At 42.0% G+C, this 13,075-nt stretch overlaps 1 long non-coding RNA gene across 1 annotated transcript in view; it reads right to left on the bottom strand.

The window, feature by feature from the left end:
* LOC142403058 (uncharacterized) overlaps positions 1–9,735 on the bottom strand; it is a 45,003-nt gene extending 35,268 nt beyond the window's left edge. Inside the window, exon 1 of the long non-coding RNA XR_012773581.1 lies at positions 9,618–9,735. This is a non-coding gene — a long non-coding RNA (uncharacterized LOC142403058). The remainder of the gene's footprint in view (positions 1–9,617) is intronic.
* Between the last annotated feature and the right edge of the window lie 3,340 nt (positions 9,736–13,075).

A 13,075-nucleotide genomic window follows, 5' to 3' on the forward strand; every position in this document is an offset into this window, starting at 1 on the left:
CCATATCCCCACCAACTAGCAAAAAGGAAACACAAGCTTTCTTAGGCGTTGTGGGTTTTTGGAGAATGCATATTCCAAATTACAGTCTGATCGTAAGCCCTCTCTACCAACTGACCCGGAAGAAGAACGATTTCAAATGGGGCCCTGAGCAACGACAAGCCTTTGAACAAATTAAACGGGAGATAGTTCATGCAGTAGCCCTTGGGCCAGTCCAGGCAGGGCAAGATGTAAAGAATATGCTCTACACCACAGCCGGGGAGAATGGCCCTTCCTGGAGCCTCGGGCAAAAAGCACCAGGGGAGACTCGAGGTCGACCCCTTGGGTTTTGGAGTCGGGGATACAGAGGATCCGAGGCCCGCTATACTCCAACTGAAAAAGAGATATTGGCAGCATATGAAGGGGTTCAAGCTGCTTTGGAAGTGGTTGGTACTGAAGCACAGCTCCTCTTGGCACCCCGACTGCTGGTGCTGGGCTGGATGTTCAAAGGGAGGGTCCCCTGTACACATCATGCAACTGATGCTATGTGGAGTAAGTGGGTTGCACTGATCCACACAGCGGGCTCGGATAGGAAACCCCAATCACCCAGGAATCTTGGAAGTGATCATGGACTGGCCAGAAGGCAAATATTTCGGAATATCACCAGAGGAGGAGGTGACGCGTATGCTGAGGAGGCCCCACTGTACAATAAACTACCAGAAAATGAGAAGCAATATGCCCTGTTCACTGATGGGTCCTGTTGTATTGTAGGAAAGCATTGGAGGTGGAAGGCTGCTGTATGGAGTCCTATACGACAAGTTGGAGAAACTGCTGAAGGAGAAGGTGAATGGAGCCAAATTGCAGAAGTAAAGGCCATCCAGCTGGCTTTACACATTGATGAATGAGAAAAGTGGGCAGTGCTCTATCTCTATACTGACTCATGGATGGTGGCAAATGCCCTGTGGGGGTAGTTACAGCAATGGAAGTAGAACAATTGGCAGTGCAGAGGCAAACCCATCTGGGCTGCAGCATTCTGGCAAGATATTGCTGCTTGGGTACAGAACCTGGTTGTAAAAGTACGTCACGTGGATGCTCACATACCCAAGAGTCAGGCCACTGAGGAACATCAAAACAACCAGCAGGTGGATTCAGGCTGCTAAGATTGAAGTGGCTCAGGTAGATGTGGACTGGCAAAATAAGGGTGAATTATTTATAGCTAGGTGGGCCCATGACAGCCATGTCATGGCTCTCTGGTATGAAAGCCTCTCTGGTATGGAGGGCGATGGCTGAAATATAAATATGGGGAGGCCTGGCAGATCCATTATATCACGCTCCCACAAACCCGCCAAGGCAAGCGCTATGTGCTTACAATGGTGGAAGCAACTACTGGATGGCTGGAAACATATCCCGTGCCCCATGCCACTGCCTGGAACACTATCCTGGGCCTTGAAAAGCAAGTCCTATGGTGACATGGCACCCCAGAAAGGATTGAGTCAGACAATGGGACTCATTTTCGAAACAACCTCATAGACACCTGGGCCAAAGATCATGGCATTGAGTGGGTATATCACATCCTCTATCATGCACCAGCCTCTGGGAAAATCGAACGATACAATGGACTGTTGAAGACTACACTGAGAGCAATGGGTGGTGGGACATTCAAACATTGGGATACACATTTAGCAAAGGCCACCTGGTTAGTCAACACCAGGGGATCTGTCAATCTAGCCAGCCCTGCCCAGTCAAAACTTTTACGCACTGTGGAGGGGGATAAAGTCCCTGTAGTGCACATACAAATTATGCTGGGGAAGACAGTCTGGGTTACTCCTGCCTCAGGCAAAGGCAAGCCAATTCGTGGGATTGGTTTTGCTCAAGGACCCGGGTGCACTTGGTGGGTAATGAGAAAGGGTGGGGAAGTCAGATGTGTACCTCAAAGGGATTTGATTTTGGGTGAGAATAGCCAATGAACTAAATGGTATGATGTTAATTGCTATATAATACTGTATGTCATCACTTTTATGGTTGCTATACACCATATCAATGGTATTTCAGTAAGGATCACCCAGATTAATGAAGAATGAACTTCGATGAAAACCAAGCAAAGTGCAGTGGTGATGGAACCAGAACTGGCTTCATGCAACAACCCAACACCACACACCATCTCTGCTGCCGTGAAGGACTGTTATGACAGATGGAGCCTAAAGTCATGGACTAAATGAACTTAACAAACCTTTTAGAAGGATGGCCCATAGACCAAGGGAATGATAGCTGTGTGTACATATATATATATATATCAAGAGACAGGAAAAGTGGTGGTAATTGTATTAATGTATCTAATTGTATTAAAATGTATCTAATTGTATTAGAAAGGGTAGAACCTGGGCATGACATAAATGGTATAGAATAAGGGGTGGATACTGTCCTGGTTTTGGCTGGGATAGAGTTAATTTTCTTCCTAGTAGCTGGTATAGTGCTGTGTTTTGGATTTTAGTATGAGAATAATATTGATAACATGCTGATGTTTTGGCTGTTGCTAAGCGGTGTTTACACTGGTCAAGGACTTTTTCAGCTTCCCATGCTCTGCCAGGTGCCCAAGAAATGGGAGGGGGCACAGCCAGGATAGTTGATCCAAACTGACCAAAGGGCTATTCCATACCATATGATGTCATGCTCAGTATATAAACTGGGGGGAGTTAGCTGGGGGTAGCGGTCGCTGCTTGGGGACTGGCTAGGCGTCGGTCGGCGGGTGGTGAGTGGTTGTATCATTTTTTTTTTATTTTATTTTATTTCTTTTTCCCTCCCTTGGGTTTTGTTCCTCTCTCTCTCTTGTTGTTTTCCTTCTCATTACAATTCATTATTATTATTACTATCATTTTGTTCCAATTATTAAACTGTTCTTATCTCAACCCATGAGTTTTCTTACTTTTGCTCTTCCGATTCTCTCCCCCATCCCACCGTGGGGGAGTGAGTGAGCGGCTGCGTGGTGCTTAGCTGCCGGCTGGGGCTAAACCACAACAGGACTGCAGCTACCTTCAGGGCACGTCCACCTGCTCTGGCATGGAGTCCTTCTCTGGCTGCAGGGGAATCTCTGCTACCACACCTGGAATCCCTCCTCCCCTTCCTTCTTCACTGACCTTGGTGTCTGCAGGGTGGTTTCTCACACATTTTCTCACTCCTCTCTCTCACAGCTGCTGTGCAGCATTATTTACCCTTTCTTACATATGTTGTCACAGAGGCGCCACCAGCTCTGCTGATTGGCTCAGCTTTGGCCAGCAGCAGGTCCATCCTGGAGCCATCTGAAACTGGCTTTGTCTGACATGGGAGCAGCTGTCCGACACAAACCCAATATAATGATACATTCTTCCCCAAGATCATTGGGTTTTTTTGCCCTTCTCCCCTGAGCAATACTCCACTGTAAGGGTGTGCTAGTTGGTCACACCTGTTTAGCCTACAGAAGAGAAGCCCCAGGGGGGATCTTATAGAATCAGAATCCAAACTGACCTTGAACACTTCCAATGATGAGGCATCCACAACTTGTCTGGGCAACCTGTTCCAGTGTCTCACCACTCTCAGCATGAAGAATTTCTTCCTTATGTCCAATCTAAATCTACCCTCTTTCATTTTAAAACCCTTGCCCCTTGTCCTGTCACTACAGGCCCTGGAAAAAAGTCTTTCTCCGTCTTTCTTAGAAGCCCCCTTTCAGTACTGAAAGGTCGCAATAAGGTCTCCCCGGAGCCTTCTCTTCTCCAGGCTGAACAACCCCAACTCTCTCAGGCTTTCTTCACAGGAGAGGTGTTCCATCCCTCTGACCATTTTCGTGGCCCTCCTCTGGACCCACTTTAACAGGTCCATGTCTTTCTTGTGCTGGGGACCCCAGAACTAGATGCAATACTCCAGGTGGGGTCTCACGAGAGCGGAGTAGAGGGGGAGAATCGACCTGCTGGCCATGCTTCTTTTTATGCAGACCAGGATACAATTGGCTTTCTGGGCTGCAAGCACACAATGTTGGCTCATGTCCAATTTTTCATCTACCAGTATCCCCAAGTCCTTCTCTGCAGGGCTGCTCTCAATCCATTCATCCCCCAGTCTGTATTGATACTGGTGATTGCCCTGACCCAGGTGCAGGACCTTGCACTTGGCCTTGTTGAACTTCATGAGGTTCCCATGGGCCTACTCCTTGAGCCTGTCAAGGTCCCTCTGGATGGCATCCCTTCCCTCAAGCATATCAGCTGCACCACATAGCTTGGTGTCATCTGCAAACTTGCTGAGGGTGTGCTCAGTCCCACTGTCTATCTCATTAATAAAGATATTGAACAATACCGGTCCCAGTACCCCTGAGGGACACCACTCATTACTGGTTTCCACGTGGACATTGAGCCATTGACTGCAACTGTTTGGATGTGGTCATCCAGCCAGTTCCTTATCCTTCTAACAATTCATCCATCAAACCCATTTCTCTCCAATTTAGAGTTAAGAAAGTTGTGGGGGGCCATTTGACAGGCCTTACGTAAGTCTAGGTAGATGACATCTGTAGCTCTTCCCTTGTCCACTGATGCATTCACTCCACTTGTAGAAGGCCACTTGTATAGTCAGGCACAATTTGCCCTTGGTGAAGCCATGTTGGCTTTCTCGAATCACCTCTGTGTCTTCCAATTTTTATACATATTTGAAGGGAGGGTGTAAAGAAGACAGAGTCAGGTTCTTTTCAGTGGTGTCCAGCAACAGGACAAGAGTCAATGGGCACAAAGTGAAACACAGGAGGTTCCATCTGAACATAAGGAACAGGTTGCCCAGGGAGGTTGTGGAGTCTCCATCCTTGGAGGTATTCAGAAGTCATCTGGACTTGGTCCTGGGCAACCTGGTCTAGGTGGCCCTGCTTGAGCAGGGGGGTTGGACCAGATGACCTCCAGAAGTCCTTTCCAACCTCAACCATTCTGTGATTCTGTGAAGAGTAGCATTTTTACCTATTTTATGAGCAATTGCTTGGTATTCTTACAGTGAACAAAGAAATGCAACTCAACTAAGTGACACATAAAAAAATGTTCTAACAACACATTTTTTAAGCCATATTCTAGTGCAAAGAATCAGGAGGCATCCATCATTACACAGAAAAGAAAGCATGGATATAGTGTCTATGGCACACTGTATATATATATATGAATATATTTAGTACTTAGGTGCCCTGAATCCAAAACCTAATGTTCAACTTTTCAAGTTGAACCTAATGTAGCCTGAAAAGAAAAAGCATAAGAAGTCTGATGTAGCAAGTGCTTAACTGCTCTGTTTAATAGGCTTATTGGATGAACAAATAAATAATTCAGAGTTCAGAGAGAAATTACACCAGCTGCCATGAAACATCTATTTGAAATTTAGGGCTCAGGATGACCAGTCAGATGTTTGCTATATACCACAAAGCTTTCCCCACTATCCATCATCGTGGGGAACCAAGAGTAATGTGGAGATAGTAAAGACATGAATTTAAGCTTTTGCACACAGAAAGAAACCAGCACTGCTCACTTTTAATATTCTCCAGAAAGACAAATGAAAAAAAAAAACCCTACTATTTTAACACTATGTATTGGGTCTGGCTGTCTGGCTGGGATGGAGCTAACTTTCCCCATAGCAGCCCTCATAGTGCTGTGCTTTGGATTGGTAGCTAGAAAGGTGTTGATAACACACCAATGTTTTGGCTACTGCTGAGCAGTGCTCACACAGCATCAAGGCTGCCTCTGCAAACCCTCCCCACAAAGGCCAGCAGGCTGGGGTGGGCAAGATGTTGGGAGGGGACACAGCCAGGACAGCTGACCCAAAATGACCAAAGGGATATTCCATACCATATGACCTCATGCTCAGCAATAAAAGCTAAGAGAAAGGAGGAGGAGCAGGGGGCATTCGTTATTAAGGCATTTGTCTTCGAAGCAACTGCTATGCGTACTGAGGCCCTACTTCCCAGGAAGTGGCTGGACATCGCCTGCTGATGGGAAGTAGAGAAGAAATCTTTTTGTTTGCCTTTGCTTCTGTGTGAGGCCTTTGCTTTTCTTCATTAAACTGCCTTTATCTCAACCCACGAGTTTTTCATCTTATTTTCTCACCCCTGTCCCACTGAGGGGGGGAAGTGATAGAGCGGCTTGGTAGGCACCTGGTGGGCAGCCAAGGTCAATCCACCACACACTATGTCAAATTTTTAATCGCATTTGGAAACTCTCTACTCCTGCTTCACTGTTCATGTCCCCCTCTATTGTATCAATGTGCTAAGCAGGTACAAAATGTAATCAGTGAAGGGGAAATTAAAATTGTAACTGCTCAGCAGTGGTAATTTGTGACCAAGGAATGATCTGGCATGGAGGGCAAGAAGGCCCAACTGCAGAAGGGGTTAAACTGGCTGGAAGCAGGAATGCCAGAGACAGAACAAGTCCCTGTAAGGGAGTAAAGTTTCCCTGGGTGATGAGATAAGAAACAGCATGCAGCATTGTCTTGTAGCCATCCTGAAATGCAAGTGCTCAGGGGCCACCTTTGGGCAGCAGAGCTGGGCTAGGAGATGGACCCAAGGCTGGGCTGAGGCCCCCATGCCGATGCTCACAGGATTGGAGCTGGTGCAAGTGTATATAAGGAATCGGTTCGTGATGCATCTTTGCAGACTCCTTGTAGAACCACTTATGGCAGTAGTACTCTGCCCAATGCATTGCTCTTTAAATATTTTTTAATATATTTAAGCACAAACATGTGTTTAATTCACCTCAAGTGGTACAATAAAAATTCCCCAACATGAGCCATAGGGAATGCCTCTTTCACTGTCCTCTTACCAACAGCCCCCCCCCAGCCAGGGCTGGTTACGCAGATTGAACAAGCCTGCACCCCTGTTCTCTGACAGTAAGTCCATGAATATATCAAGGATCTCCTGTTAAGTCTTAACCTGTAAAGATTCCAGTTAACAACTAAATAAGCACAGTGATATTTTCTTCCCTCTTAGTCTGACATAATTTATCATTAGTACCTAAATCATAACAAAGAGGGAAATAGATCTCTAAGATTTAAATGATTTGGTTTCCTTGCAAGACATTCTTTTATTATTAAAGTTGTATTCTTTGTGTCTGAAAAAACCCTATGTCTTACTGGCTCCAACTGAAATATTTTCTAATACCCAAGCCTGCCAACAAAATGGAGTTGTTAAAAATATTTGATATTTCAATTTTAGGACAACTACTAAAATGCCAATTTGAATGTTTATTGCACAGTGCAAGAACGGCTGCTGGGGGGGGTACTTTAAAAAACAAAATAGGGAAGGGTTCTGGGAAATGGCTCTGCTTGGAAACCAAATTCATTTTGAATGCTAATAAAATTTGAAATGTTGCAGAACACTACACACAGAAAGGTAACTTCTTATTTAGCAAGCTTTCACTTTTAACTACAAAGACAGCAAAGCCATACTTAATTTTTATCATCTGTAGAATAGCTGCTGGAATACATATATGTGTGCACACACACACACACACACTTTTGGGGTTTTTTTTATATATATACACACATATATATGCTAGAGAAAGTACAGAAGAGCTGAGAGTTATTATTTTATAATATATCATCAATATAATTTTTATACTGATTCACCCACAGAAAGCCATTGTTTAAGGTAATATTAGGGAATCCAGTTGAAGTCAACAAAAGCAAAGAAGTAAAGCAGCAGCCATGTCCCTAATTTACCTCTGTCTAGTGTTGCATTACAGGTAAAGAGTTTTCACAATTCAGTTTACATTTGAGACTGTAGAGAAAAAAAAATCCGAGACCATAACTTCTGTTATTTTCCCACGTTCTAGATGCCCAAGGGGAGACTTTACATACCAGATTTCAACTCATGGTTTAATTAAAGGGCAAATTAAGAACTAGTGAACACGGGCACAGAAGGCAGGGGCAATAACAGCAGAAATACTTACAGATTGGTAACCAAATTGGCACTAGTGGGCGCAACTATAACATTTTGTTCTCTCATTTATTCCAACAAAAAATACAAGTAGGAATATATTTTCTTTCAATTTTCCCCCTCCCTTGTAATAAAAGAGATTCTGCCTAAGAGAAAATCTATCCCAAAGCTCAGAAGAAGTTTCAAGACACAGACTATTACAAAATTATTTTTAGGGTTTAAAGTTCTTCTACCCTCTTTTCCACAAATAGAGCAATATCAATAACACTATCTCCAAAAGTTTTTAAAGATTATTTATAACTTCATAAAATTGCACTGGAAGTTTTAGTCAACTAAACACACCCCATTATTTTTTGTTTTCCTCACCACCATTCTTATTTGTCCCATCCACCTGTTAGTTCTCATCATTCACACAGAATGGTTTGAGGTACACAATGTCAATTTTCCATTTGTTTGCCTTATGATTAATACAGAGGGGCCCTTGCTTTTAAGTGCTACCAATCATAAATGCTAGAGAAAACAAAAATAAATTTGGTTTCAAGTATTATGAAACCATTTTCCTTTATGACAAATCATATTTCTAGAATGCATCTCAAATATCTAACATACAGGAAAAATACACAATGCAGCTACAGAAAAATACTGCAAGATAAATTTCACTGTGTTACTGTATATTTCCATGTCAAAAACACTTCCAGAAAACAACACAAAATTTAAGCCTTCCTGTTAATAATAATAATAATAATAATAATAATAATAATAATAATAATAATAAAAACCACAATACCCTCTGAACTGCACAGGAGCATGCTCCATTAATAATCACATCTATTTGAGCATTTTTAAGTACATCACTTGGACCAGGAAATGTGTCTAATATCAAGAAACAGTATTTACAATGTGAATCAAGTACTTTGTATTATGGCTACGATTGCTGCAATGACATCTATTTATATTGTAAAGTAGATAATTATTCCCAACCCATGCCTGTTGCATGGAAATCTTATTAATTTCCCAGGGTTCCCCCTGCCCCCAATTGTGAGTACTGACACTACAAAGAGGGAATAAATTAATGTTTTGATCAAGCACACCAGAGGTTTTTTTGTCATGTCCCATATAATGAAACAACATCCCCACTATAAAGCTGTATACCAACACTGTATATTTTGTCTTGCCCTTAAGACTGCACAACCTCTCCTGCAACTATTCAGCCTTTTGAAAATGTTTATTTTGTTTTTCCACTAAATTTTCATGTGTGACCTGATGTGGTGGTTTTAAAGTTTGAATAATTAGGCTGAAATCTCTGAAACAAACGAAAACAAAGAGACAGAGTATCAAAACTAGTTCTGTATTTGAAAAAGCCAAGATGGAGAAAAAGCATACTTTGTATTTTATCCATATTAGTATACAAGACACTTCAAGCATTATACTGTTACAGGAATATCTCAACACATTAACAGTTTTGAAAGGGTTTCTACAAATAATCTTGGAACAAAACTACGAATTTTCTGAATCCTACCCCTAACATGTAAAAAGCACAAAGAAAACAAATCTTGTCTCTTCAAAGATATGGTATTGCAGCTACAGAGGTTAGTGACCTCACATCCCAGAAGACCACCCATATGAAGGAGTGGATTTACAATTCCTACATTAACAAATACAATAAGTGCCAGATTTGCCCTTTATACTAGAAAAAATTCCACTGAAACATTTGGCTACTGACCTTTCACAGCCATGAAATGTGACACAGATATATGTACTTGAACATCCACAGCACTAATGCTTGCACTGCACCCCTAAGCCAGGGCACAAATCACTGAAGTAATACAGCTGGTATGCTGAGTATCCCATTTCCTCCAGTCTGCACTTGAATGAAGTCATTGAAAGTCTCCTCTGAGGGGAAATGTGCCTCAGACTAATGCAGCAACCAATTGACAGTAGCATGATTTCTATTATTATTCCATTAGCACACTGGAGGCTGTGCCTAAATGAGTATACTTCCTCCCTGATGCCATTTCCTTTTATCCTGGCTCTAGTCTAAAAGCAGATCAATGGGAGTATATAGATGATGTCACTTCAATTTACAGCTACCACCTCCCTCTCTCACATGCACAGATAGACCAATTCTTTCAAAAAATGGTTAAGAAATGCATGAGGAGGCTCTTCTCCCAGAAAAGGGTTCTCTGTTATATTTGTCTACTATAACTACACCAAGGAACTGTTTCTACTGAGCAAAACCAGGGGGGAAATTAAAAACGTCACTACTATGCACTGGAAAATGCTGGCTGAAATACAACACAAACAAGGCCCAAAACAGAATTAAAACTATTTGACCTTTGAAAATTATACAGAAAAGTTCCAAGTTTCCAAAACAATAAATTTCTGCAGCATTTCTCTGGGAGAAGGTAGCCCCCCCCAAAACCATAACATGTCTTTTCACTTACATTTTTACAAGATCTTCCAAATACAAACCAAATTCCTTCCCGTTCCTTTCATAAGAAAGGGGAAAAAACCACCCCAGAGTTTGTTACTGAATGGTTCCCTTCAGACAGAATTTCCTCATTAATTGCAGATAAGAAAGCACTGCTACTAATCCAGGAGACGGGATTTATAGGGCCAGGCCATCTCTGCACCTATATTCTGAAGCAATCATACAAATCCCCAAACGAATCTTGCATCATAAGCTCTCTGCAAAGACAATTTGCAATGAGAGCTGTTTTCTGCAGGCTGTAATTAAACAAAAACCTTTGTAAAACAAATCCCTCGTTCCTCAAAGTCCAGAAAATTGTAAGCTTGAAAATTAAGGAAAACACTATTTACTTAACATTTTTAGACAGACTTTGCCACCATTTTCCTCAAACAATGTTCTTAGATGCTGCTTTCATCTCCACTGTTGCTTCTTTTAAATTAAAACAGGGCACTTTTGGGGGGCTGTTTTTTGTTTTGTTTTGTTTTGTCCCCCCCGAGACTAAAATGTACTCATATTAAGTAGCATATGAATTCGATAAAAATATCCACACAAACAGCTGTTAACTAGCACACTGTGATACACTGCACTGAGGTTCTAACTTGGACAACTAGTCTGCAGTTCGATTAATACACAGAAAAAAGTAACCTGCAGCTGAAAAAAAAATGCTTTTAACTGGTTCACAAAATAAAACCCATCTATTCCAGAGGCTGATAAAATTTCAGAAGTGCCTAGTGAAGCAGACTGTTCTGATTAAATTTATTTAGGTCAGTTTGTTTCTGACTTTCCTCTTGTTGAAAAATCAGCTCCCCTTTGAATGTTTATGAAAGATAACTAGACTTCATTATATTTAAAAATCAAAATAAACACCTGTCTGTAGCATATGCTCTTCTAGCTATGAACTATAACTCTACCAAGTGTGTCCCCATTGTGTGCAAGTTTTCTCAGTGGTTTCTCAGAATACTCTTACTGTGCTTGGCAAATCGGTTTTCAGCATTAAAAAACCCACGGGAATTATACTGAATTTTTAATCACAGAAGAGAAATTCCTACCAAATTTGCTTTCTTCAAAAAGTACTGATCATGACAACTTTATCAACATTTGATTTGTGATACATTTAAAAATACTGCTTTTGAGACATTTAGGACCTTTGGTATCACTTGATTCATTTCATACCAGTAGAACATAAAAGTAATATTGAGAACAATTTATTTAATAAAAACTGCACTTGCATATAGTTCCAGTTATTTTCCTCTTTGTAACATAAAAATAAAAGACTTCTTATTTTTGGAAGCAGTTCATCTATGTCACAAATTGTTCTAAAGGTCATTTTCATATGTAGCTTTGATTTATTTTATTTTATGCATATGAAAACATGACAAAGGACATGCTTCCCAAAGAACAGCACAAATTATGTCTGCACACAACTCGATCTCCATCAACTTTTAATATTGCCTTCAAACGCAAGGACAAAAATAACAGTAATTGACTAACAGAGTACAATAGGTAAGCAATAAATGTTATCCCATGACAGCTGCTTCAGGAGGGTTCAAAAAGAAGTTTTTGTGCATGTTTTTAATTTTAATTACAACTTCACCTGATATATGCAACACTAATGTATTCATAAAGCAACAAAACTTAGGAAAAATATTTTAACTAAGCAAAGTATTTGTCAAATGGGTGTGGGGGAAAGAAACAGTACATATAGACAGTGGGACTGAGCACACCCTCAGCAAGTTTGCAGATGACACCAAGCTATGTGGTGCAGCTGATATGCTTGAGGGAAGGGATGCCATCCAGAGGGACCTTGACAGGCTCAAGGAGTAGGCCCATGGGAACCTCATGAAGTTCAACAAGGCCAAGTGCAAGGTCCTGCACCTGGGTCAGGGCAATCACCAGTATCAATACAGACTGGGGGATGAATGGATTGAGAGCAGCCCTGCAGAGAAGGACTTGGGGATACTGGTAGATGAAAAATTGGACATGAGCCAACATTGTGTGCTTGCAGCCCAGAAAGCCAATTGTATCCTGGTCTGCATAAAAAGAAGCATGGCCAGCAGGTCGATTCTCCCCCTCTACTCCGCTCTCGTGAGACCCCACCTGGAGTATTGCATCTAGTTCTGGGGTCCCCAGCACAAGAAAGACATGGACCTGTTAAAGTGGGTCCAGAGGAGGGCCACGAAAATGGTCAGAGGGATGGAACACCTCTCCTGTGAAGAAAGCCTGAGAGAGTTGGGGTTGTTCAGCCTGGAGAAGAGAAGGCTCCAGGGAGACCTTATTGCGACCTTTCAGTACTGAAAGGGGGCTTCTAAGAAAGACGGAGAAAGACTTTTTTCCAGGGCCTGTAGTGACAGGACAAGGGGCAAGGGTTTTAAAATGAAAGAGGGTAGATTTAGATTGGACATAAGGAAGAAATTCTTCATGCTGAGAGTGGTGAGACACTGGAACAGGTTGCCCAGACAAGTTGTGGATGCCTCATCATTGGAAGTGTTCAAGGTCATGTTGGATGAGGCTTTGAGCAACCTGATCTAGTGAATGATGTCTCTGCCCACAGCAGGGGAGTTGGACTTGATGATGTTTAAAGGTCCCTTCCAACCCAAGCCATTCTATGATTCTATGAAACCCTTAAAGTATAGATTTTAAGAAAAATTAACAAGCACTTCCCAAAATGTGGCTGCTTAATTGATGTGCCCTTCTCAAAATCTGTTCCAAAT

Source organism: Mycteria americana, assembly GCF_035582795.1.
Source record: "Mycteria americana isolate JAX WOST 10 ecotype Jacksonville Zoo and Gardens chromosome W unlocalized genomic scaffold, USCA_MyAme_1.0 Scaffold_32, whole genome shotgun sequence".
NCBI classification, from domain to species: Eukaryota; Metazoa; Chordata; class Aves; order Ciconiiformes; family Ciconiidae; genus Mycteria; species Mycteria americana.